Source organism: Delphinapterus leucas, chromosome 7 (assembly GCF_059928025.1).
Source record: "Delphinapterus leucas isolate spDelLeu-1000000601 "Yukka" chromosome 7, BTC_Dleu_Yukka2, whole genome shotgun sequence".
NCBI classification, from domain to species: domain Eukaryota; kingdom Metazoa; phylum Chordata; class Mammalia; order Artiodactyla; family Monodontidae; genus Delphinapterus; species Delphinapterus leucas.
In genome coordinates this window covers 43,425,663-43,452,797 of record NC_143135.1, presented here as the reverse complement: position 1 = coordinate 43,452,797, position 27,135 = coordinate 43,425,663, and the positions used below count along the sequence as shown (strand labels likewise).

Here is a 27,135-nt window from a genome sequence, read left to right as displayed (position 1 = left end):
TACACATGGCTGAGACAGCAAAGCTGGGCTGGGCAGGGACCTCGGTGAGCCCCTCCTCCTTCGTTAGAATCGTTTCTGCAGGCGTCACCTGCTCACAGGGCGTTGTGGGCCATCATCGGAAATGACCGATTCTCCCCCTTCTGTGATCTCATAAGCACCTGAATATCCCCTTCAGGTGGGTGCCGCCCTTGGTATCTGGTGCCCACTTTGACCTCCCCAGTGAAGCAGGAAGCCTGGGTGGCCTGGGGCTGGACTGGATGTCTCCAGGCGGCTGGAACACATTGTGGGGGCAGTTGGCTGACTCCCCAGCCTTTCCCCAGCCCTCTGGACATCCTGGCCCTGGCAGGAGACAAAAGCTGAGCTCAGCTTCTGCCTACTCCAGTGTTAACCTGGCAGGTGGAAGGCATGGCAGCCTGGTGTGCTTTGACATTTGAGCAGGGCAACTGGCACCTGTTCTCTGCCATAGACGTCTCAGAAACACCCTTGCTTAAATGTGGTGGAATAAATTGCTTCTGCAGGGAGCAAATGGCGTGAGCTTCGTGCCCGTGGGAGCTATTGATAGGGGGTGGGACACTAAAACGGCTTTCCTCTTTCTTTCTTCTCCTAGCATCTGTGCTACCAATGTGAGACCACGTTGGTCCATTCATTGATGGCTCATTTGAGCGCTCAGTTCATTCATTTTGCCAATCAAGACTTCTGGACAACCCTCTATTTGAAGCAGGTTGTCACAGACCGACCATGGCCTTGAGTGGCAGTAACACCTCGGGCAAGCCACTGAATTTCTCTGAGCATCAGGTTTCTCTTCTGTAAGATGGGGGTGATAGCGCTTGCCTCACAGGGGGCTGTGAGGATTAACTGGGACAGTGTGTGTAGCACACCTGTCACGTACCTGGCACATAGCAGGCATGTAGGTGGTCCCCAGCTGGCCCACAGGAGTCTGAGAGCACAGGTGTGGGCGGCATTCCTCTTTGCCTCAGGTCTCCCATTCAGTACTGTTCCCTAAATGGCTCTTATCCTTAAGTGGTGACTTTTTGAGAGAATAACTCAGTCTGAGCACATAGGTGGGTAACGAAGAAAGATGGGCCACCTTTCTCTTTGTGGTGAGGTTTTCTCAATCAGACCTTGGGATCACAGGGCTGCCACATTGGTGCTTGATTTCCCCACTGTGTTCCAGCCTGGGCTTCACATCCGAGGTGACCCATTCCATCTTTGAATGGCTCCTCCTGTCACTTCCCTGCTGGCTCCCTATAGCTTCTGGCATTTGGTCCTAGTTCTTCCTCCTTGAAGCCATAGAGAAGGAAAGTCTAGTCTTTCCTCCATGTGACAGCTCTTCAGATACTGTTTTTTTAAAATCAAATCTCTGATACCATAGATTGTAAGATATACCATTATTTTATGAACCTTCAAGAAAGAAAAACTGCTTCCAGTTAAACTGTGGAACAATACTGTGTTATCACTTAAAATGTTTATATTTACTGAAAGAATTCTCTTAGACTTTAGATATAAGTTTTTCTTCCATATCGTTCCTGCATGTACATCAAAAGGAAAATAAATTATTAACAGCATTTCTAAAACATATTCACTTTCAGAATCCAAATCTTTCAAATCACTTTTTGACTCAGAGTTATCAATATGTTCGGGTTCTTTTTTTTTTTTGACATATTATATTCTGGTAAAGTGGTGATGTATTTCTTAATCTCTGTTGTCTTTGGAATTCTTTTTTCCAGGACTCACATTTCTTCCTCAAATGGTCCTTAAATGTTCTGGCTCTTGAAATGTTGAGGGTTGCAGTTGTCCAGATGTGTCACCAGGAATAATAGTCAAATTTCCACATGACAGTGACAATGGGGCGATGACAGCTATGCCCCAGCTGCATTCTGGCCTAGAGAGATTGTTAGATGTTAGGGGATTATAAGATAATTCTGCTTTCAGACATTTTATAACTGAAAAAAAAATGCACATCTCCTAACTAGTGCAATGTGATACTTAGAGACAGCCCTCTTGTCCTCTCTTGAGTCTTCCAGATTTACAACCCATGATGTGGGTCCAGATGTTTTCCTGTGGTTCTCCTTTGAACAAACTCCATTTTGTCCATATCCTTCTAATATATCGCGGCTAGTGCCCAGACCCGTCTACCATATTCATGGTGTGGTGTGACCACAGCAGAGGAAGGCAGTTATCACCTCCCTAGTTCAGGCCATTCTACTCCTTTTAATGAAGCCCAAGATTGCATGAGCTTTTCTGGCAGCTACTTCACGTTATTGACTCACTGACATTACTCCTGACCAGATCTTTTTTTTTTTTGGCCATGCCACACGGCTTGCGGGATCTTAGTTACACAATCCGGGATTGAACCCATACCCCCTGCAATGGAAGCGCAGGGTCCTAACCACTGGACCGCCAGGGAATTCCCCTGACCAGATCTTTTTAACATGACGTGTTGCTAAGCTGCTTCTCCCCTGTCCTCAATGTGTGTGGCTTTAGAATTTAAAGGCAGAGCCTCCTATTTTCTTCCCATCTGATTCAGAACAAGCATTTCTGTTGAATTTCAATGGGTTAAATTCTGTGCAACCCTCTGTTACCTTGCGCTCTTTCAGGATCCTGTTTAATTAGTGTGCCTTCCCTAGCATCTCCCAAGTCACTGATAAAATGCTTATCAGGAGAGAGCCCTCTGCCAGAGTCCTCCCCTCGGAACGTCACCTTTCATCGGCTTGCTTGGGGAAGGTAGTCCAAGCTGCTCCTGCTTAAGTCTCTGCCTTTTTGCTCTTCTGACCTCTGACCAGATGCCTTCTTGAGTCTAGTTATGCCAAATCTATTGTAATTCTCCATCAACCATTAAGCATCCTATCACAGAAAGGCATGAACGCTCCTTGACCTCATGTGTTCTCAGTTCCCACCGGGCTCCGGGACTGCTCTCAGGTGTCCCCAGGCTGCCCCACACAGATGCAGTTCAGCGGTCTCATCTGCCAGAGTTCCCAGTGTTCTGGGCCGGCCAGGGGGCTTGATGTTATTGAAACTATCTAAATATCCTTTTCTAAAATCCAAGCTTCCCCCACCCCCCTTCCCAGCCCCCTTTCTCATCTCAGTGTTGGATCTTTATGTGTCAGTCTAAGGATAGCTCTCTTTGACGGAGGCCATCGTGTGTCCAGAGTGGGAGCCGGGGTCCAGTTTCCCAGGGTCCCTTTATGCCTCCGGACCTCTTGGCTCAAGACGACCCCCCCCCTTCCTGCCGTCTAGGCATGTTGTGCGGCCGCAGCTCATCCTGGGCTGGCCTCCTCTGGTTGATGCTCGAGGGAGGCCCTGCCTCACTGTCTCAGGGGCTTCTTTGGTTATGCATCCTTCTCCCAGTGATGGGACCTGCTCTTTTCAACAACTGAGCTTGTCAGGGTTTCCTGTACAACCACGTGGCTCTATTCTCTAACACTCACATGGCAGCTGTGGTGAGCCCGGCACCATGTGAGCGCTCTGTAAACACTAACTCACTTCATTCTCGTTCCAGCCCGTGAGGTAGATACTCTCATTATCCCCACTTACCAATGAGGAAATTAAAGTGCAGAGAGGTTAACTGACTTGCTCCAGATTTCACAGCTAGGAAGGGGAGGGGCGGAATTAGCGTCTAGTCAGTTTGCCCCTAAGTCCAGCTCTGAGCCATAATGGTGAGCTGCCTGCTTCCTAAAAGGCCCCATCTTCCCTCCTCTTCCTCCTTTCTCCCTCTGTCCCCCTGCCGCCCCACCTCCATCTTCAACTGCACAGTTAGAACAGCATTTCAGAGTGTCTGAATCATTTACTTCCTCAATCTTGGGTCCTAGAGCCCTTCTATTCTTTTAGCAATTTGAAGTCTGTTTCCTTAGTCTCAGGCACTAACTTCCCCTTCTTGGTCCCTCCCAAGTTCCAGAGGAAATGATTGCTTTTCCTCCGCAGTTGCTTCCTGTGTCCCCCTAGTCACCCATTCGGTCATTGCTGTGGGAATTAGCTTAATCCCCTTCTTATAGACGCTTCCTCTCTCTTCTGGAAGATGAAGTGCTCGGCGAGGCTGGTCAGAGCTTTTAGCCGGTGGGGCTTTAGTGCCATCAGGGTGTTTGATCCCCTGCCTGCCCCCTGACCTTCAGGGCTCTCCTCCAGCTTACCTGGGATCTGGGTCAGCCACAGACCAGTGGTACCCATGGTGACTGGACCATCACACCTCAGTCTCTTTACACGCATGTTCTCCAGAATATTTCTGTCTCTTTGTTTCATGGGCCTTTCACACAGACCCACCTTTCATTTTTCTTTTTTTGTAGAGATAATCTGTCTCCCTGTCCTAGTCCAAGTCCATTCCTTTAAAAGATAAAAGCTGGGCACAGAGAAACGTGTATAGTCTGCTGTCCGTAGTGGAAAGAAGACATATTTCTATTTGCATGTATGTACATCAACACCTTCACAACACACGTGAGCGACTAATAACTGTGGTTACCTATTTCGGAGCGGGGACAGAATGGGTCGATGGGACAGGAGGAGGAGGGGCACATTTCCTGGATACATCTGTGCTTTTTGATTTCTGAACCCAGTGATATGTTTGCTATTCAAAATTTTCAAAAGCATAGATAATGTGGGAGTCCTGATTGGCGAGTTGTGGAAAGAGGATGACTCACTTGGTCAAGTCGGCTCTCTGCCTTCTGCTGCCATGGGGGCCCATTTCCTCAGGTGTGAATGGGCTGGTCACAGACCACTTACCTCACAGTGAGGATGCCGGGAGACCCTCCCCTGGAGCTGGCATGGGCCCAGCGCATAGAGGGTCTGCAGCACTCAGGGCCACCTCCCTCCTCCCTGACTCTCATGTCTCCAAGCTCAGAAGTAACTTGAGATTTTGCTGCCTTTTGTTCTAATCTCAGTTTACTTAGAGCTGGTGCTCAGCAGGCGTACCTGGGCCTCAAGTATTGGTTTTCTGTGGTAAATCACCTAAAACTTAACACCGTGGGTTTTTTTTTTTTTAATTTATTTTTTATTTTTGTTTTTTTCACCATTTTTGTTTTGTTTTGTTTTTGTGTTTTCTCCTCTGTTGAACCCCCATATTTGAGGAGATGGAAACACTCTGAATGTCTGGGTTTGCCTGGAACAACTATGTCCTTTCCTTTTCCAGACGTGTGGGACTTTACATATCATTTCTTTCCTGGTCATCCTTATCTGCTCAGCACAGGGGGGCGTGATTAGAATGGCTCTGACACCCTTTGAAAACACAAGCCCATGACTGGGTTTGCAGACAACCAAGGTCAGAGCAGGCCCTGAAAAAAATATTCAGGGCACTGGGAGAAACCAGTCCAGGTACCTATAATTGAGGAAGTGACCTGATTGGGAAGGTGACTTGCTTATGTTGGGCAGTTAATTAAGAAACATACATTTAGCACCTACTGTGTGCCCCAGGCCCTGTGCCATGGGGATGACAATATGGTTAAGGCCCAGCCTCTCCTCCCAAAACATTCACAGTATTCTTGAAAAGACAAGATACACGTGTTAAAAAAAAATTAAGTAACAGGAGATTTTGGTAACAGTTCAGCTCATTCATAGAAGGCAAGTCACAAAGTAGTTCATGACTAATCTCCATGTGACTGGTGGAAACAGAAGTGGGCGTGGGGAGTGTTTTCTAGAGGCTGGAGAGGGCCTCCTGGAGGAGGTGGAGGCGGAGGTGGCTACATTTGATCTGTATCTTGAAGAGTAGGTGAAGTGCAGATGGATAAGTGGGAGGAAGATGAGAGCACCTCTAGGTGGTGTTCAGGCCAGGAGAAGTGGGAAATGGCCTGGTTTGAAGGTGGGTCTCAGAGGGAAATGAGGCTGGGCGGAGAAGTTTAGGAGGGATGCAGACTGCCTTCAATATGATAGATTGTGTGTGTGTGTGTGTGTGTGAGCGTGTGTGAGCTTGTGCGTGTGTATGTGTGTGTGAACGTTCAGAACAGGGATGGGAGGATGAGGACCCAGGGTCTTATAGGGAACTCTTGTAAATTCTAGGAAGGCTTTGACCTCTAGACATTTTAATCTAGGCCTGTCCTCCAGAAATGTTCTCAGGAGCAGAGAGGAGGCCCAGAAGCATGCTAGCCACACCCCCACCATTTTTCTGTTTGGACACTTGCTTCTTAGACATTTTAAATGTGTATTCATTCATTCATTCGTTCATTCAGCAGGTACTTATGAGTTCTTACTCTGTGCCAGAAACTGTTCTAGGTGCTGCAGTTACAGCAGGAAAAAAATAGGGTAAAATCCCTTGCCACGTGGAACTTCTATTCTAGGAGGGAGAGAGAGACAATAAAGACTTAAGTTAATGTGTGAGGCCAGGTGATGAGAGGGGGCTGCAGAACACTAGAGCAGGGAGGAAGCTAGAGTGTGCTGGGTGCATGTGGAAGGAAGCAGTTGCGGGGAGGGCTGTAAGTTTAAATAGGGTGGTCAGGAAAGGCCTCACGGACTCGCCCTGTGCTGGGACTTATAAACCAGCAAGTGAGAAGTCTGGGGCCAGAGGGAAAGATGCCAGGCCAGACAGATCCTGTGGGGGTCTTGAGTCCTTCATTGATCCTCTTCAACCCATTGGGGTCTTCAGCTCTCGGCAGCAGGGACCCGTAGAGTGTTCTTGAGCAGAGGAGTACCACATATGGGAAGATGTCCCTAGTGGCTTTGTAGAGGATGGGATATAGGGGGCTGAGGCAGAGAAGCTGAGATACCAGGAGGAGAGGACCAGGGCCTAACAAAGTCCATTAGTTTGACATTGCCTACCTGGGAGCAGTGGGGCAGAGCTAGGGAGCAAGAACAGTGGGACAGGGGTGAGGGTGAGAGTGGAACTGGCAGAAGGGGGATGATGGCAGAGCTTCGGTGGGGAGGGGAGCGACGAGAAAGCCCAGAAGTTCTTAGAATGTGGGGCTTAAACATTCTTGCTGTGACTTTTCTTTCATTACTTTAGTATTCTTTCATTATTCTGGGTTTGAATCCTGGCTGAGTGACCTTGGGCAAGTTATTTAACCTCTCTGTGCCTCAAGCTCCATATCTGTAAAATGAGGGCAAAACAGCACTTACCTTATAGGCACAATTTAAAGAGGGCGAAATAGGTTATTGAATGTAGAGTGCTTAGACCAGTACCGGGCACATAGTAAGTTTGTATATTATAGTATATCAGCTTGTTTGACAGTCTTGTTTCTCTCTCCCTATATGTGTATGTATGAGTAAAATTAATGTGTTGGACATATTCTTTCTCTTGTCCTAAAGCTACATCAAATGAAGAAAATGATGCTTTTAAGGATTAAATGAGGTAAAGCATGTAATGGATTTAGCTTAGAGGCAGATGAATACTAATTAAAAGGACTACTATTACCACCAAATATTATTGTGAAGAAAATGATTTTCCAGTGGAAACCCTTTGTAAAGTCATCTGATTCAACCATAACGTATTAAATTTATGGTGTGCCAGGTGCTGCACTAGACATATTATCTCATTTCATCTTTGCAACAACTGCCTGAGATAAACACTATTAACCACATCTTACTGATGAAGAAGCTGAGGCTCAGAGAGGCTAAGATTTGCCTGAGGTCACACAGCAGAGTAAGTGGCGGAGCCGGAATTTGCGAATTCTTTTCCCTCTGATATTGACTACCTTTTACAATAAGAAGAAGTTACTTCATAAGTGACCTGTTATATAAATGTACATTGACATATAGGTTCTTACATCAGCCTCCCTTGGTATTTGGTGCCCATATGGAGCCTTGGGGAGTGCAGAGGTGTGGCCAACTTCCAGGACAGACCAGGGGCAGTGTCAGAGTGGAAACCCTGGCCCAGCAGTCAGAGTTGCCCAGGAGCAGGCGAGGCCATGAGTGAGTCAGCGCCCTCCCTCAGTGACTCATCCCTGCAGGCCTTATCAGAGCCTTTCAGCTGCCTAGAGAGTCTGAGATCTGTCTTGGCTGACCACGCCCCTCGTGTGCTGGAGGAGCAGAGTCTGATGGCTTCAAATTCCAGTTCCGCCATTTACCAGCTCTGTGAGGCCAAGAGAGGAGTGAATTTCTCTGTGCCTCAGTTTTGTCATCTGTGAACCCATTCACAGGCTTTTTATGAGAATTAAATGAGATGGGCCATGCAAATACTTAGAACTGCCATACATAGCAAGCACTCACAAAGACTTAATATTACGCTAATAATTATAATGTTATAATATTATTACAAAAGCCTCCCTGACCTCTGAGGCCAGAATAAAATGTCCTATCCTCTCCACACTCTCCTTCCAGTAACACATTTTTATTTTGCCTTATGGTGCAAATGTAGCTTTCCCCTCACCTGACAGTGAGTGCTTGAGACTGGGCAACAGGTCTCGATCAATGTTTTTGCAATCCCTGGAGACTTGTGCCTTGTCCTGGAAGGTTTGCTGACTGGGATGGATTCCCAGTTTCCCATTTCCCTTGCAGCCGAATATTCTGACCTGAAGCCCCCCACCTCCCAAGACTGTGGGAAATGTCTGCCATTTCTAAGGGCGCTTTACAGTTTGCCAAGCGCGTTCACATTCACATTTCACTCAGTCTTCACAGTCATCCTGTGTGGTCATTGGTTATTATCTCCATTTAATAGGTAAGGAGATTGAGGCTTGGCAGAGTTAAGTAATATGCCCATGACTCGTGGGTGGAAGGTAGTGACCCAGGCGCCCATGGCCGTCCCAGGCAGCCTCTGTCTGGAGGCTCAGGTTGACCATCCCTGCAAAGCCCTTCATCATTTCCCCTTTGCTCTTCTCCTGAGGAGGGTGGGGAGGAGACCATGTGACCACCAGACTTTTCTGCAGTTCTACTTTTATCCTCTCCCTCCTGCAGGTCCTGTTACTTCCAAAAAAGCACATGATGGTGGGCTTGAGCTGAGCCAGTGATCAGAGTTGCTTAAATCATCTCAACCCCATTCTCCCTTCTCCGTGGGTCCAAGGCCTAGGTTGGGCTTGGTGGGGAGCTGAGGCAGTGGGAGGGCGTTGTAGCTTTTGGCATTTTGGAGCAGACATGCCCGGGGCGGAGGTGGGGGGTCTGGTGGGTGAGGGGGGAACCTGCACTCAGAGGTGGAGGAGGCCGGCATCCCCGGCTTCACCCAGGGGGAAGAGCAGGCACTAGGTTCAGGACTCAGAACCACATCCAGGGTGCAGGGGGCTGCTGGGGGCCAAAGCAGAGACTGCTGGGGGTGGGGGCACTTTCTTTTCAAGAGACAAACAGGCAAGTGGTCCTTCCAGCTAAGGTGGGACTAGACCCAGGGCTCTAGGATGGACTGTAATCCAGACTTATCAAACTCTAGTATTGTTTCTTAAGTGGAAGAATTTTCCACTTGGTTCAGGTTATTGAAAAAGTACCTGCAATGTCCCGGGAATATGAAGTCCAGTGAGACAGGGACTCTGCCATGAGGAGCTTATGCACCACAGCCTCCTTTTGACCCGTGCCCTCTTCTCCCTCCTGGGAACCTTGAATGCCAGGGGGGGCAGTGGTGATACTTCAGTGCATATGGCAGTGTTCAGATTCCCAGTGTCCTGGAGCTCGACCTAGAATCTGGGTCTGGCAGGTCAGCACAGCAGCACAGGCTGGGAGTTGACAAAAACATCTGCTCCTCCGTCTGGGTTCTAAGGCTGCTGTGGGGAGGGAGGGGTTATTGGGCCTTTATAATCATGGGTTTTGATTCCCTCTGTGATTGTGTGACCAAAGGAGCAGTCAGAGGAGCATCTCTGGAGTGTGGGTGAGAAAGATCTCGGGTAGAACGGCCACCAACGTAACAGCTCAGGTGCCCATAACCCTGTCTCTCTTCCTCCAGCCTGGCCAATGTCTGCTGCCTCTCTCTGCCTGCCTGCCTGGGTCATCCCTGCCTTCAGCTCTTTGCATTGGTTTTCCCAGTTTCTAGTGCTTTCCATTTCTCCTTGGCCTGTCTCCATCCTCACCCTCCAAGGCTGAGATTCAGCCCTGCCTACTTCAGAAAGGTTTCCTAAACCCTCTCAGCCAAAACTCCCCCTCTTTTCTCCATATGCCTCCTTGGTGGAGAGCCAGCAGCCCCCAGTTCAGCATTTACATGTTACATAATGTGTTTTGAGCACCTGTCAGACAGCAGGCAGCAGAGCAGGGACTAGGACTTTGAAGTCTGATGGGCCTGGGTGTGTGTTCTAGCGCTGGTTCTTATGAGCTCTGTGGCTTTGGGTAGGTGCTTTGATTTCTCTGAGTCTCAGTTTCCTCATCTGAACTTGAGGATATGGTGCCTGTTTCACAGGGAAGTTGTAAGTATCTGGTGAGATAATCCACATAAAGCACTAAGCACACAGTTCCTGCCTCATAGTAAATTTTTGTTACTTTGTTACTCTTTGACACGTATCATCTTATTTAATCCACACTCTAGTTTTATAAGGTAGACATCATCCCCCCAAGGTCTTAGTACGCACAAACAGTGAGGCTGGCATTCAAGCCCAAGTGCTGGCTGGCCCTGAGGCACTGTTCCTCCTGCTGCTGCCGCTGCTTCCCAAGTTCAGACCCCTAGTCCCTATGCTTTTTGGTATTCTTCACAGTTTTAGCCATGAAACTCAGCAAATGTTTATTGAATGATTTTTCCTGGCTGATTTTTTTGCAGTATGCGGGCCTCTCACTGTTGTGGCCTCTCCCGTTGCGGAGCACAGGCTCCGGACGCGCAGGCTCAGCAGCCATGGCTCACGGGCCCAGCCGCTCCGTGGTATGTGGGATCTTCCCGGACCGGGGCACGAACCCGTGTCCCCTGCCTCTCGGCAGGCAGACTCTCAACCACTGCGCCACCAGGGAAGCCCATTTCCTGGCTGATTTGATGGGAACCAGGAGCAGCAGGAGGTGGGACCCCCCTTGAGCACTCCATCCCCTTTCAGATGTCTAGCTGATCAGCTTGCCCATGGGTCGCTGCCAGTATACTGCATACCATTCCAAGGCCAGGCAGTGCCGAGGAGCATGGTGCATCATTGCACCCAGCCAGGGAGGAGGGAAAGCAAATCGTGCCCTGAGGGCAAACCAGTCAGTTCCCTTTTTTTTTTTTTTTTTGTGGTACGAGGGCCTCTTATGGCCTCTCCCGTTGCAGAGCACAGGCTCCGGACGCGCAGGCTCAGCGGCCACGGCTCACAGGCCTAGCCGCTCCGCGGCATGTGGGATCTTCCCGGACCAGGGCACCAGCCAGTTCCTTTTAATTAATGTATTTATTTTTAAATTGCAGAGAATAAAGCTATGAAAAGAATAAGAACACTAAGGGAAATACTTGCCTGGATAATCCCCCACGACTGGGGCAGGCGCTGCCTGAACCCAGCTGCCGGAAAGCAAACAAAAACCGTTAGCCTGCAGCGAGGCTCTGGGTAGCGTGTGCCATTGTGAAGTGTGGGTCCTGTGAGGGTCAGTGGGTGAGGCTCCTCTGGAATGGCTTACTGAGCTGTCCCACACCCACGGGTGCAGCCGGGGCCCTGACAACATTACTGTAGTCAGGATGCTTTTCACATCATCTCAGATCATGGTTTCCAGTTTTTCTCCAGAAAACGTTGGAAGCTGCCGCTTCCTTCTCCAGCTGAGTCTCCTCTGGTACCAGCCGATGTCTGTGTCTGCACAGTCCTCACCCCCACTGGGTTATGTCTGTGCAGACCTTGGCATTGAGCTCCCGGGCCCTGTGGAAGAAGACAGCTGTGTGTGCTGGTTGGCGTGCTCAACCCACAGCTGGAGGCGAGGAGGAGGGGGAGGCGGCCAGTGCGGTTTTTAAAAATTTATTTTATTTTTGGCTGCGTCGGGTCTTGGTTGCTGCGCGCGGGCTTTCTCTAGTTGCAGCGAGCGGGGGCTACTCTTCATTGCGGTGCGCAGGCTTCTCATTGCAGTGGCTTCTCTTGTTGCAGAGCACGGGCTCTAGGTGCGCGGGCTTCAGTAGCTGTGGTTTGCGGGCTTAGTTGCTCCGCGGCATGTGGGATCTTCCCCGACCAGGTCTCGAACCTGTGTCCCCTGCATCGGCAGGTGGGTTCTTAACCACTGCGCCACCAGGGAAGCCCAGCCAGCGTGTTCTGATTCTTTATTTTTGCTACCAGGCCAGGGTTTGGGTTTTTGCTTTGGTTTTTCTAAATCTCTTTAAAACACATCTGAAGGTGGAGCTTCTTTCCCTGGAAGGAACTAAGAGGGTGCCGTTAGAAGGCCTGGAGGAACAGGAACAGATTCTCTCTGGGTGCTGGCCCGGGAGGTGGCAAGAACATGATACAAAGTAAAGATAATATTGTTCAGCCCATGCTGTGTGTCAGGCACTGTAGTTGTACCTGCTGAGTCAGAATCTCTTGAGAAGAGTGACTGAGAAAAAACCAAAAACACCCCCCGTCCCCCCCCCAAAATAAAGAAACTCTCCATGGGATTCTGACAGGCATATCCTGTGTAAAACCCACGGATACATGCCATCTTGTTAACATCACACCAGAGCTCTTGGAGATTGAAATAACTCATGTTCAGAGAAGGAAACATCCAAGATGCTGCCTGTCCTGTCAGTGCCTGGGATGCTGTCTCTGGGTGGGGTGGGGGCCGGTTGTAGATGGGGGGCTGTGGCACAGCCCACCTCCCTTGAGTGGCAGCAGATGTGCCTGGGCGTAGAGGAGGCCTCAGGCTCAGGGATCAGAGTGTGCTGGGGAGGCGGCATGACAAGTGCACCAGGCAGCAGGCACTAGCAGCGTGACCTCAGCCAGTTAGTTGCTGAGCTCTCTGAGCCTCAGTCTCCTCATCTGGAAAGTGGGTTGGATAAGCATCCAGCTCCTAGGGCTGTGCTGAAGGTTAGATGACATCGTACCAGTGAAAGGGTCATTTAAGGGCTCAGACAAGATAATTCCTCTTCCCTCACCCGCCCTCTAAATAGAGTAGTTTCAAGGAGCTGCCCAGGTGTTTTTCTGTACCACAGTGAAGCCAGTGGAAATCAACTGTCTCCTTATTTCTCTCCTTGCCTTTTCCTATTGCTCATGGCCAGGGGGACCCATATCTGAGGCTGGGTTCCCAGCCCAGGCCCGCAGGACTGGGCTATGTACTTTTTTTGGTTCCAGCATCTTCCTCTCCCAGGAAGGGCATTGGTCCAAGGTCTGTGAGTGGCTCCTCTCACCTCAGTTTGTGGAGATGCCTTGCTGCCGTGTTTGCTTTTCCCTGGCTTCCTGGGTCTCACTGAGAGTGTGCAGCGGGCTTTTCTTCCTGGGTGGGATTTAGTGATGATAAAGCAGACAGTTGTTGACTGCTGCTGTTAGTGGGGACTCTTTGGGTTTCAAGTGATAGGAACCCAACTTGAATGAGCTTAAGCAAAAATGGGATGCCTCGGGGGCTTCCCTGGTGGCGCAGTGGTTGAGAGTCCGCCTGCCGATGCAGGGGACACGGGTTCGTGCCCTGGTCTGGGAAGATCCCACATGCCGCGGAGCGGCTGGGCCCGTGAGCCATGGCCACTGAGCCTGCGCGTCCGGAGCCTGTGCTCCGCAACGGGAGAGGCCACAGCCACAACAGTGAGAGGGCCGCGTACCCCCCCCCCAAAAAAAAGGGATACCTCGGAAGGTTCTAGGGGAGGTACAGAGACTCAAAGGAGGCACTGCAGAATCCAGCCCCAGAAAGAGAACACCCAGAAAGGTGACCTCCAGCATCCCTGGACCAGCATCCCCTACCTAGTCCATGGATACAGGCAGCTCCCAGCTGACCCCACACAGCCCTGTACCTGACCCAAGAGGATCAGGCCTTCCCCAGGAGTTTTCAGATTGGAACTTGGCCCAGCTTGGAGCACATGCACACCCTTTGTACCTAAGAATGTGGCCGAGGAGGAAGGATACTCTGATGAACCTATCTTGAGTCCCATGCCTACCTTTTAGGCTGGTGAGTGAAGGATGGGGTGGAATCTGTTATTGGAACAAAGGGAGAAGGATGCTAGTAATATTAATAATTAAGCAGAAGGTGACTATTTTTAATTTTAAAAGAGGAATTTTATTTATTTATTGGCTGCATTGGGTCTTTCTTGCTGCACACGGGCTTTCTCTAGTTGCGGTGAGCAGAGGCTACTCTTCGTTGCAGTGCACGGGCTTCTCATTGCGGTGGCTTCTCTTGTTGCGGAGCATGGGCTCTAGGCATGCAGGCTTCAGTAGTTGTGGCACGCGGGCTCTAGAGCGCAGGCTCAGTAGTTGTGGTGCACAGGCTTAGTTGCTCCGTGGCATGTGGGATCTTCCCGGACCAGGGCTCGAACCCATGTCCCCTGCATTGGCAGGTGGATTCTTAATCACTGTGCCACCAGGGAAGTCCTCTGGAGATGAATTTTTATTGAGTGCTTACTTTGAAGTAAAAATTATTCTAAGCTCTTTACTTACAGGCCTCATTTAATCTTTACAATCAATCCTGTTTTATACACGAGGAAGCTGTGGCACAGACAGTTTAAGCAATTTGCCTAAGGTCACATAGCTAGCTAGTAGGAGAGCAGGGATTGAACCCAAGCAGATTACTCCCAGTGTGCTCCTAACCGCCCACTCTGATGCAGACGATACAGCAGATGCCATCTCCGAGCACTTACTCTAAACTAAACACCGGGCTGTCCTTTACAGCATTATCTCATTTCATCTTCAGAACAGCCTTGTGGACTAACATTATCCCCATTTTTAGATAAGAAACAGGCTCACAGAGATTATGTGACTTGCCTGGGGCCACCTGACTAATTTAAAGTGACAGAGCCGAGACAGGAACCCAGGTTCGCCTGATTCTGGGGCCTGTGCTGGTGAACACTTCGCTGGGTAGCCTTTGTATTCAGACATTCCTCTTGCTCTCTCAGGTGCTCCCCTGGCAATTGGGATGAAAAGCGGTCCTGGCTCAGCATCTGAGCCTTCATCCTCTGTGCCGAGGGCTGGGCGTGGAGAGCTCTGCTTGGCGCACACTGCTGAGGGGCTGGCTTTGTGGTTCTGAGCTGGATTTGGTGTGTCTCACACTAACTCATGCCTAACGCTTCTTGAACAAGCCCTCAGTGCATCTAAGCTCTGGATTTCTTCATTCCACCATTGAACAAGTACTGATGGAGTGCCTAGTGGGTGCCAGGCCCTGTTCCAAGGGCTTGGGGTTCCTCAGTGAGTCTCTGACTCTATGGAAGTAGGAAGGCCCCCAGAGTTCCTCTCACCTCCCTCGGGATCCATGAGGTCACTCAAGCTCACAGGAAACCTTTCCTGCACCACCTAAGTCAGGCCTACAGGGACCTGGAGACCTCATACGTCTTTGCTTGGGATTGGCATGATGGCAAATCTGAGAGCAAAGGTTGTTTCCTCATTCCGATTGACGACAAAGGGCAGCGCGTCAGGGAGCAAGCGTGGGCATGGACCCCCCGGCCAGCTCCACTGTGAGTCCCAGGCTGCTGTGGTCAGTATGGATTGAGGCTGGACCATGCCTCAGTTCTGCCCTCTGTGACGTGGCTGTACTACCTGCCTCACTGGGTTGCTGGGAGGATTATCTGGGATAGCACATGCTAACCACCTGTCGTAATGCCTGCATGCGGGTTAATCCCTCTCCCTCTTTTTAACAATAGGCTAGCTTCATGGGTGTCTCTAAAAGTCAGGGCCTGTGGATGGGGGCAGTTAGAAGGGGTCCTTGGTGAGGATATCACCAATTAGTTCAAGCTCCTCATTTTGCAGTTGAGGAAACTGAGGCCCCTCGAGGGGAAGGAAGGTGCTTGGCCTTAGGACCTTCTGGTTTAGTGGAGTTAAAGGGAGCTTGAAGCATGTTTGGCTGTAGGTCAGATGGAGGGTACAGTTGGCCCTTGGAGTGGCTGGATCGCAACGTGTGCCCAGGCTTATGTGGGAATCTGACTGGTGGTTAGCCCTTGTAGACTGGCCCCGAAGTGCCCACCTCCATCCAACTATGCAACAGCCCAGGCAGAATCTCAGAGAGCCCCTGTTCCCTGCTGTTGGTCTCAGTAACACCCCAGGGTTGGTAGGGGCTTCCGTTCCTGACATCTCGGGAGTAGGGGCGGCCCCTGGTTCTCATACCTGGCTAGACCGATAGCGGAATTCTGCACCAGAATGTCCAGCTCCCCGACCCACTGCACCCAGAAGCTTCCCTTGAAAAGCAGGGAGGCAGATGGGTGGAGACCTCCTGACTCTCTGACTTCTGGCTCAAGGCAGCAGCACAGAGCCTCTAGCTCAGGCTGGTAGAATGTGGCCAAGGCAGGCCAGCCTGTTGGTCAGCTGCCACGGGCTGGAGAGGTGTGGCTTGATAATGATGATGGGGATGGAGATGACTGCAGCTTCCACCCAGGTGGCTGCCGTGGGGCGTGCGGGCCCATCGCAGCGGTGCTGGGACACCTCTCACCTCAGCCTGGGGGGAGAGACCGTGAGCACTGGGTCAGCCCGGCCCGGGCTTGAGTCCTGCCCCTCCCTGGGGCCTTGACAAGTGCCTTCTGCCCTCTAAGCCCCTATTCCTGTCTGTGAGGAGCCACTGAGACAAAGCATGTCTGGTCGCTAACAGTGCTCATTCCATGCATGGCCAGTGCTCAGTAAATAGTTGCTTTTCTCCCATTAATAGTCTGAGGATTCTGAACAGTGAGTCCCAACTCCTAGGCTCTAAATGCAGCCTTCTGTGTACTAGAGAGAATACGTACGTGTTTCTGTGGGCAAGTAGCCCTGCCACCTTGCCGAGCAAAGTGAGCGTAAGTCCACGGAGTATGGCGATTGCCTCTTGGCGATCTCAAATCTTACATGTCTTTTTCTTTTTCTTTTTTTTTCTTACATGTCTTAAGTTTTGTCCTTTTGAGGCCACCTTTTAGAAAATTGGGATTGTGAAAGTAAATCCTTAAAATTTTTGTAACTCCAGGCTCCATTTTCCAAACAGGTGTAGAAGCATTTTCTGCAAAACAAGTGGGATGTAACCAGATCACTAGGGTGGTCATTGGAAACCAAAATCAGAATTTGTTTAGGAAACTCAGCCATAATCAGATAGCCCACGCTCATGACTTCCTAATTTATTCAGCCTTTTGGACCTTTCCACCTTGGAAATATGACAAATTTTACATTGGTGACTTGTTACCAAGTTTTTACACCAGCTTGATTTTACTTTCCTCATGTCCTAAGCTTAGAAATTCTGGCATTTTTTACTTTTACTGGAGCAATGAATGAAGCGTTCTTTTCCACATCCATCTCACTTTCTCTGCAAGCCTTTGTGTAGAGGTGTGATAAGCCTTAGGGTACCCAGCCAGTGGCAGACAAAGGAATGTGTTTACGCGTCTCATAATTCCTTTCTTCACATGAAAAACTTGGAGCATGAAGAGACATTCTCTGTACATTTCCTCTTGTTGGGTAAAGTGTTACTACGGGACAAAGTGCACAGCATGTGGAACCTCTTGGTGGGGAGAAGAGAGGAGGCTGTAATGTAAGATAATCTACTTGACATTCCTTGTTGGGCTCTTGTTTTTAAAGGAATATGGCAACCTGTGCATGGCTTGTCCTGGGAGGAGCTGACTTCAGTCATTGTGATGCCTAAGAATCAAGTAAGTAAGTCACAGTGGTGGATCTCTTTTCTGCCATTGAGTCGCTCCTGGGGGGCTGGCTTCAGGCTTTGGAAAGGATAGGGGTGCTTGCACTCTTCCTTCAAGCCCGAGTGAATGTGACCCCTATGAAGAAACAGTGGCTGGCGAAAGCCCTCTGTCTTTGCCTACCACCTCCAAGGCCGCACAGCCCTCCCACGCTGTCAGAGAAGGGAGTGTGGCAGGGATTGAGACTGAGATGTGTTTGGGGACATGAAAGACCTGTGTGACTCAGTGGGCTTTGAGTGGATGGAATCTCTGTCCCTCTTCCTCTCAGCTGTCCTGACTCCACTCCCAGCTCTGATGCTGTTTCCGTCTCCTGCTGACCCAGGTCTGTGCCAAGACAGGAATCTGGCCGGGTAGCTTCTTCAGGGAGTGACTTCCAAGCATGGTAGACCGTTTGTCCAAGAGTTGCAAATATGATCGCAGCATCTTCCTCTGCTTGGGTTCCATTGTAAGCAGAGCAAACCTGTTCGTATCTTTCCATAAATTCAGCAGGTGCATGGAGGCGTAGGGTCTGGAAGACTCCGTGTAGGTGAAAAATCAATGACTTGTATGGCATCATCACCCTTATGAACTATGTAAGAGCCTTCCCACTGCTCTCCTGGCCCTACTCTGTCCCCTTGCTCTGTCCTCTTCATTGCTGCCAGAGACCTTCCTCAAAGACATGTCTGCCTGTCACTCTCCCACTGGCCTTCAAGGGCCCCTCCAGTGACTTTCCAGACCATTTGTCCAAGAGTTGAAAATTTCCTCTCCTTTCCACCCCAGCTCCAGTCCCCCAACTCCCGGAACAGATCTCCACATCCAGGACACGTGTTCCCTCTGGGAAGCTTCCCTCACTCTCCCAGCAAAGTTGGGGCCTCCTCCTCTCCACTCCCCTAGCGCTTTGTTCAGATCTCAGGTGTGTCACTGGCTGAGTCGAGTTTTGTCCACTCGTCCGTCTACCCCACCAGCTGTGGAAGCCTAGAAGGCAAGGATCTGTCTTCCAGCCTTCCTGTCTGAGCTGGGCAGCGCCAGGGCTGGGCACATGGCAGGGGAGCAACAGTGTTTGTTGGCTCAAGGAGTTCAAGCCCTGAAGTTTCTTCAGGGCTTTATGGCTCACGAAGTCCTGTCTTCTGTCTCGTGCGGGCCTCGTACCTGGGGAGGGGTAGTCAAGTCATCCCCATTTATTTTACAGACATGGAGGCTGAGGTCTGAGCTCTCAGACTATAGGCTGTTAAGGTCCAAGACCCACATCTCCTGTGAACCAGGCTAGTTCTAGTTCTGGTTTCTATAACCAAATTTTATAATTAGAGAGAACCCAAGAGGTTATTTAGAGCAAACCCCTCATTACCTGATAGGGAAACTGAGGCCTGGCCTGAGGATATTTTCTCAAGGTTGCATGACCCACTGCTGTCCAGTGGAGATTCGGAAGGTCCTAGATTTCCAGTCTAACTTTCTTTCCACACCCCTTCTCTCCTCCTCTGCCTCCCTTCTGTATACAGCCGTCAGAATACATTTGGGGACCATCTGTCTGCATTTACAGGAGGGTGAAGAACTTACAGAATGCCCTGAGTCAGAGGGAAGGTAGACATGAATAAAACTGACCCTGCCTCAGGAGCTTCCCTGGAGGTGTGAGACCAGGGGGTGGGTGGTGGCTGGGGGCTGCAGAGCCCAGTGGAGGGGGGAAGGAGGGGAGGGTGAGGCTAGGGCAGGGTACAGGCCCCAGAGGAAGGGCAGCCGGCAGGCGTGGCTGGGGATTCAGAGGCTGGCCTCGTGGGCACTGAGGATCCCCGGTGGAGGGAGGCTGGAGAGGGTGAGGAGTCTGTGTTGAGATGCTGAGCAGCAGCATGAGAAGGGGTTGGCAGGATCTAGGGGAAAGCTGCTTTCATAGTTCTGGTTCTTAGTGTCTGGGCAAAGAAGTCCTGATCAGCCAGCCTGCTGGGGCCTGAGAATCCCTCCCTTTTCCCGGAGAAACACAGAGAGTGGAGTGCGTGCATAGAGGAGGGTTGAACGATAGACAATTCCATCATTGTCTGAAATGTGTATGGGGAGGGAAGTGTGTGCATTTCTGGCCGGCTCACCTCTATTGTGCTCAAATGAATTTTGTTTTGTTTCTGATTGACCGCACTTCCAGATGGTCTTTTCCCCCATCTCAATCTTAGGGCTCTTCTGAAACATTCATTCCATCCAGACATGATACAGGACCAGGTTGGTCATGCTTTTTCCAGTTTCACCCTGCCTCTTCTTGAAACTTCCTAGACACACAGACTGGGATCCTGGTACTGACTGCAGGCTCTGTCTCCACTGGCAGGTTGAAACATACACTTTGCCCAAATTACAGAGAATGTGAATTTTGCCAAATAGGCACCTTGACCTTGAGTTGTTTTCCAAAACATGACCAGGTTATAAACTTCTGCAGGGAAAGTGTGCAGTATCACATCATTATTGTTTACGCCTTTGGCTTACATTACACTCTACATTTCATCAAGATCAGTTCATCTTCACAATAAGTAAATCTTCATTTACTCCCATTTCACAGATGAGGAATTTGACTTAGGCTGTGACCTGCCCAGCGTTAATGTAGCTGTCTATGGGCTGAGCTGGGCCACAGCCCAGGCCTCCTGTTTATAAATTCTCTCATCTTTATACCCTACTAAGCTTCACCCATATGCAAATTTCTGAAGGGCCCAGGACATAAGAGGAACTCAATAAATATTTGTTGAATGAGTGAGCTTTGGCTATTTTTTTCCTTTTTTTGGGAGAGTGGGGTGGGGTCACTCTTACCCATGAATGGATCCTCTTTGGCAGCAAAGGGAACACTACCCTGTGAAGTATTTGAATTTCTTTCCACGATAAGGAACTAGTGAGTTCTCTTCTCACCCAGCCTCACCTCCGGGAACTGGGTCACGCACACTGAATAATTAATTCCTTGAGTCTTTAACTCCTGATGCTGAGATGATCTGACCAACATTGGTCTTGAAAGGTCCCTGGCAGAGACAGATCCTATTGTTTGTCATCATACACCTTCAGATGACCCATCTAATTGCTCACAGGGAATACTCTTGGCCTAATCAGGTCAGACTTCCAGCAGCTTAATTCAGTTCCCTCCTGCCACTCATCCCCATCAATCTCCCCTAGACCAAAGGAGAGAGATCTTTGTGGGTTATCTTAGGTATTTAGGGTTCTGTAGGGACAGGAAGGCCCACCTCTCCTTTCTCACTCTCCCTCTGAACTCCTTAAGATTTTGTGGCAAGGGCTGGAGAAAGAGCAGCAGACCGTGTCAGGTTGGGAAGGAATGCATGGGGCTGGGGAGGCAGTTATCAAAATACCTGCTGGGCCTGCTCTTTCCCTGAGTGACACTTGGGTCATGTTGCTTAGAGTCTGCAGGGGATCCAGCTGGCCTCGTTAGAGCAACCTAATTAGATCTCGAGGTCAGCAGAGTAGAGTGGAAAAAAGAGTAGGCTGAGGTCAAAAGACCCACGATCTGGTGCTGGTTGTTCACAGCTCATCGGCATGGCATGGCCATGGGCCAGTTGCAGAATTTCACCTGCCCTCAGATTTCTTATTAAGGAAGTAAGGGAGGCACAGAGGGTTGTGGCATCTTAAAGGGGCCTCCCAGACTCCCAGTGCCCACTCTGCCTGTCCTCGTGATAAGCACCGTCTTCTCCTCCAGGTCGCCACCTCCTCTGCTTGCTTCTGTAGGCATTTTCTCCTGGACTTTGTAACGTTGCCTCTCCCCTGCCCCACCCCGAGATATGCCAGAGTGCAGATAAAAACTGCCTGTTGCTGCCGTAGTCTCCTGCCAAGCAGCCTGGAAAAAAAATGTCTAATGATTTGAAAGTGCATTGGGGACCTAGGAGGTACAGGTTGGTATAGGAGGGGAGTGGGATTAACCTGTGAGTGGAAAGAAACCAGCCCAGGTTCTTAGGGGTTGTTGGGATATCCAAGATCTTCATGTCCTGAGGTGCCTGGACTCTGTCCAGTTGTTTGACCAAAGGATACTAGATATGTTCTTAAACACATGGCCCCAAGTTTATCATCTTCTTCCCTGGCCAGGCTCTGTGGTCAGGGGTGACCAGACACTCTGGAGCAATAATGGTTGTGGTGTTGGTGGAAAGCTGCTCAGGGGGAGCTAAGAGATGTCTCAGACAAACAACTAACACACAAAGGGCAAGGGTTGAGGAGGGTGGATCTGTCTCTAAGACTGATGATCTTTAGGCGTGAAAGCTGGAAAGAGCCTACAGATCATCTGATTTATTTCTCCAGTTTTATAGGTAAAGAAACCAAAGCCCAGAGACGTGACTTAACCAGACCCATAAAGCAAGCTAGAGGTGGAACCCGAGATGCAAGCCAGGTCTCCTGATTCCCAGCCTTGGAATCACAAACCTGATACAAAGTGGCTATTTCCCCAGTGCCATATTGCCTCCTCTCCGTGGGTTCAGCCACTGCCCTTTCCACTCCTCTCCTTGACCCTGGGCTTGATTGTCCAAGGTGTTATCAGGGCCCACAATAACCTCCTTGTTTATTGAGGCCTAATAAAACCTGGGTGTGACATCACCACGAGGTTGAGCCTTCTCTCACATGTGGGCTGTTTGACTTGTACTCAGGGATTTAACACTGTTGGGTCAGCAGTATTCTGTTTTATGGTGTGGCTTGGGGTGAAAGATTAGTGCAAGACAGGAGATGAAGGATCTGATGGCCCAGCCTCAGCAATAGTGGACTCTCGTGGGTTTATCATTCAGACAGAAATCAGCTTTGTTGCTAATCCTGCCTCTTTCTGAGACTCTGGAGCTGAGGGCATGAATCAAGTGCAGCCTACACCATCCCTTGCTCTGAGAGGGGGCGCTTTGGGTTAGAGGCTGTCCGCCCCATCACTGTGTTGCTGGCACGTAAACCAGAACAGAAGCCATTGATTTTTTTCTCGAGGGCTCCATTTGGCTCAGCACTTCCTGCTGAGCTCAAGGAAATGTATCGTGAGCTCTTTCCATTGAGCAGGCACTGGGTTTACATATTTTACCTTGTTTTTCCTCCCTGCGGCCCTCTGAGAGGTGAGCATGGCTGTTTGTTATATCGAGGAGAAAATGGGCAGATCCAGGTTAAATAACTAGCCCACGTCCCACAGGGGCCAGGGCTCAGATGCAGGGGGTCCGATCTTAAAGCCTTTCCTCGCTCCACATTTCACATGGCCTCTCTTTGCATGGAGAAGGGAGAGCTGGGCCAAGTGGGCCGGGCATTGACTGAGGCATCAAGCATTTATGATGGGACTTGTGAGTGCCGGGCTCTGGGCTTGGTTGTGGGGATGCAAAGGTGAGTAAGACCTGGTCCCTTTATTCCCAGGAGTTCATGGCCTGACCTGGTGGCAGGACAGATGTGTATAGAGTCACAGCCACTGCTCTAAGCAGTGTCATAATGAGTCACACACCAAGTGCTCTGAAAGCACTGAGAAGAGAGCAACGCACAGGGAAACTGGCACCAAGCATGTGCTCTGGGACTTGGGTATTGAGGGGTAAGTAGGAGATTGCCAGGCAGAGAAGGAGGCAGAGAGTTTTCCAAGTGAAAGATGTGGCCGTATGAAGGCTTGATTCGGTACTTGGAAGTGAGAAGTCATGGGCATGTTTTTTCAGCTGACGTAGAAGGAGTGGAACTTTCAGTTGGGAGATAAGCTGGGGGAGGAGGGGTTTGGGAACAGACCGTTAAGGGCTTTGTAAAACACTTGCTAATTATGTGAGAGTCGTTGAAAGAAACATCAGACCAGCAGAGATTCTCCAGATATGAATTCTCCAGGCGTCTGAAGTACCTTTCCCTGTAGAAATGTTTGTGGGACTTGTGTTCAGACAGTTTGTGTCCATTTTCTACATTTTGTGTCTCACGAACCAGTGGAGGTGTTTATTGATGGCGCTAGGGCATTGGGGTGGGATGGGCCACACTGACAGTTCATATTTAAAATGTCTCAGATTCCTCTTGCCAAATAAGCTGATAGCAGACACCCTTGTGGGTTCATGTGCAGCCTGTCTCTCCAGGGATTGTTTTGCATTCCAGACAAAGCCACACAATAATTCTGCAGCAGCTGGGGGTGTGGGGTGAGAAGGCTACTTAAAGATCAGCGAAAATATATTGCTGTTTTTAAGGACAATATTTACAAGGCAAAAGTATCTAGGAAGAGGATCATTTGCCCTGAGGGTGAGCCAGAATCTTTTAAAAATCCCAACCCTTTAGAGTGAGAAGGGTCTTGGGGAAGAGAGAGAGCCTTTCAGGAACTCGTGCCTCTCTCCTCTCTAATGAACTCCTTGCCGAGGTCTGCCCCAGGAAACCTATTCGGGAAGCAGAACTTTGAGCCTGACGTACCCTTCATGGAGGGGAGGGGAGCAAAAACCCGGAGAGCGATCTGGAGTCCAGGTCTTCCTGGTCTCGTATCACAGTCCATCTTTTGTGGCCCCCTGGGTTTCGTTTCTTTACAAGGAAAGAGGAAATCCTTTCTGGGATGGTGGCTGCTCTAGTGAATGTGTTTTTCAGAACATAAGTCCAAACACCTAGAGAAGTGTCCAGCGCCTTCATTCAGCCAACCCAAATGTCTTACATCGGGATGGCAGGAGACTGTCTCCCGAACCTTGACAGAAAATTCACTGGCTCGGTCACATCTTCTGTGGTCCTCCCTGGGGCTGCTCTCTGTCGGGGTGTGGGTCAGGGAGGGGCGTTTTGACCCACCGAGTGAGGAATGGCCAAGGCAGTCGCTGGTCCTGGAGTGCTTGTCTCAGCATCTCTAAGCTCACAGGAACGTGGCCTTTGAGTGTCACCTGGAGAGCCAGGTGTCCCTCCCCTCACAGCTCTGCGGCCCCCCTCACACAGGCTCACATCACCCTCCAGGTCAGCCTTTGTTGTTGGTAATGGCCGTTACCAGCCTGTCAAGCTAATCATCTCAGAAGTGGGGTCAGCAGCTGAGTGTATTTTAGGGACTGGTTCTGCCCTAATCAGAGAGGCCTTTCTGTATTTACTGTCTGAAACCTTGCATGGTTTTAAAGAGCTTTTGTGAAAACAGCTCATAGGAGACTTCAGTTCCTCTGCATAGTAAGGATGTGGCCCAAACAGTCTTTCTCTCTCCCTTCTGCTCAGACACCTGAACCAGCCCCCTGGTAACGGCACATTTGATGTGGGCACAGAGCCCCTTGGGCGGGTCCGGTGAAGGGAAGAGAGCATTGCTCAGGGCTGTCTCGCCCTGTCAGTCTCTGGCCTGCTCACCCCCCAGAGGCTGCATCTGAGAACCATTAAGCTGTGTTCACTTAGCACATTGCCCGGGACAAGGTAATTGGTATCTGTGGGATGAATATAGGAACAAATACATTACCAGCAAGTAAACCCTCCCATTTTCCAGCAGAAGCAAAAAGGATTGAATATCTCTCGGGCTGAGTTGAGTTGCCCGAGTGCTGTTCACGATCCAGCATGCACTCCAGGAAAGATCCCTCTGGTTCTGGGCACAAAAGGAATTACAGACTCTCCTATCTCCTGGTTTGGGCCTGGAGGGAGGGCCAGAAGAACTTTCATCCACATCCAGAAATTCCCCCACTCAAGACTATGAGTCCTATTTTCAAGGCTTAAAACAAGCCTAACATACAAACAAAGAACAGTAACAGCAACAAAGCATGGGAATGTGGGCCCCAGCGAAAGCAAGGTAGAGTCCATCCTGCTGGCTACCCCAGCTTGCCCAGCCCGTCCCCGCTTGGCTGAGCATCCCATGCTTGGATGTGTCTCCCAAGAGCCTCCCGATGCGTATCCTTGTTTTGTCGGACTGCTTTTCTGCAGCACAGGGCTTTTCACATTTAAATCACAGATCCCAGCTTCCCAAGTGTGTTGACATGTCAGTAGGTTTCGAACAGCCCATTAGGCTTTTCTGACTCAGGCAGGGCTCACCTGCCCGTGCATGTGCACACACCTGCTCGGAAAGGTTGAATGCAGTTGATAGGCCGTTGTGTGGAGACTGGGGTAATGGGTGTGCCCAGCTGAACTGCCGGCTGGGTGGACACCTCACTGGATGAAACAGGCAAGCATCTCCCCTTCCCCTGCCCCGGGCACACCTGCACAGAGGCCAGCTGACCTCCAAGATCCAGGGAGGTATTATTTACATTGCTAATAACATTAATTATAATACAAACAACAAAGCATGTATAATTGCATATCAGGAAATTAATCCTGAAATTAAAGGCCTATAATTCAAATGAAAAATGTTTTAAGTCTTTTAAGTGAACTCTAAAGGTGGTACAGTGAGAGCTGTTCCATTCCTCCTGAAATAAATTTTTACCGGTAAATGTTCATTCATTCAACAAACATGTACTAATTACCTACTAGGAGCTGACACCACACTGGCACCAAAATTACAAAGATAAAAATCAGTAGACAATTCGTTAATGGGTGACTTAGTCCAAAGGGACATGATACAAAAAGTTGAATTATTTGATTAAATATTGATTGAATACCAACTGCATACTTAGAACTGAGCTGAATATTCTGGGAAATAGAAAAGAAACAAAAGACACTGGCCTTTTCCTTAAGAAGTTTATACATTATATTGTCCAGACAAGCATAATGCACAAAACTGTGTTGGGTTCAAGGCTAAATGAAGTGCCAGATGGCCGGTTCTGTGTCTCATATGACCCCATGTGTGTTATAACTGTCTGTCTCTAGGAATTACTAGATGGTAATTTCTCAGAAGCTGGGAAGACAGAGCTTGTTCCCCTGGTATCCAGAGTGCCTAGCAGTTTCCCCCTTGGACCTCAGGCTGCAGAGATTCTGTGTGGGAGTAGGCCCAGGAAGCTGTATTTTTGGACACTTCCTAGTGAATCGTGTGGTGTAGAACCAGGCTTGGTGACCTCTGGCACAGACTCTGAGAGTAAGAAGAATGCATGTGAAAGAAGGGTCAGTATGGGATGGGGAAGCTTTTGTGCCTGAAAACTCCGGCTCATCCCTTAAGATCCAGCTCTGGCGCTGCTTCTTTGAGCCTCTCCCCAGGCTGTGGGTCACTCCATCTCCCATCTCTGTGTCCACACGTCTTGGTACCTACCTCTACTGCAGCTCTTAACTATAATTATTTAAAATTGATTCCCTGAATAGACTGTGATGTCAGCACATAGTAGGTCTTCAATTAGTACTTCAGGGCCTGACTTTGCTTCAGAGGATGGGTAAGATTTGAGCAGGGCTGGGAGGAGGAAGGCAGAGACCAGATGTGGAGCATTAAATGGGCCAGTCTGTCTGATGCAGCCACAGGGGAGCCCTAAGACCTTTAGGAATTGAGCCTAACAAGGAAATGGGGGCTGCGTGGAGGGGGCTGACGAGCCCATCATGGGAGTTGGGACTTATACAGTGGGGCTTAGGGAGCCCGGAGGGCTTTATGAACAGTGTGGGGTGGTGCAGACAAGACGGGAAGGGGAAGACGCGAACTGGAGACGAGTTAGGAGGCTCCCGGGGTCATTCTGGTGGTGGTCAGAGAGAAAGGGCAGTCACAGTTCACGCCACCACACAGCCTAAATTTTGTGGCTGCTCTTGATTGGATTTTACCAACAAGCAGTGGTTATTGAACATCTGCCATTGCCAGAGGCACAGGTGCCGGGCCCTGGATATGCAACATCTGGCATCAGAGAGCTCACGGTCCAGTGAGGCAGGCAGACCCA

General features: G+C 49.9%; 1 protein-coding gene across 9 annotated transcripts in view; it reads left to right on the top strand.

Annotated features, from left to right (window-relative positions):
- Positions 1–27,135, top strand: part of MICAL2 (microtubule associated monooxygenase, calponin and LIM domain containing 2) — a 223,359-nt gene that overhangs the window by 10,943 nt on the left and 185,281 nt on the right. For 8 of the 9 annotated variants that reach the window (XR_016393816.1, XR_016393817.1, XM_089915154.1 and 5 more), the window contains exon 2: positions 17,388–17,458. The exons of the other annotated variant lie outside the window; for it this stretch is intronic. The gene's annotated coding sequence lies outside the window, so the exon portion shown is untranslated. The remainder of the gene's footprint in view (positions 1–17,387; positions 17,459–27,135) is intronic. 9 annotated transcript variants of the gene reach the window in all.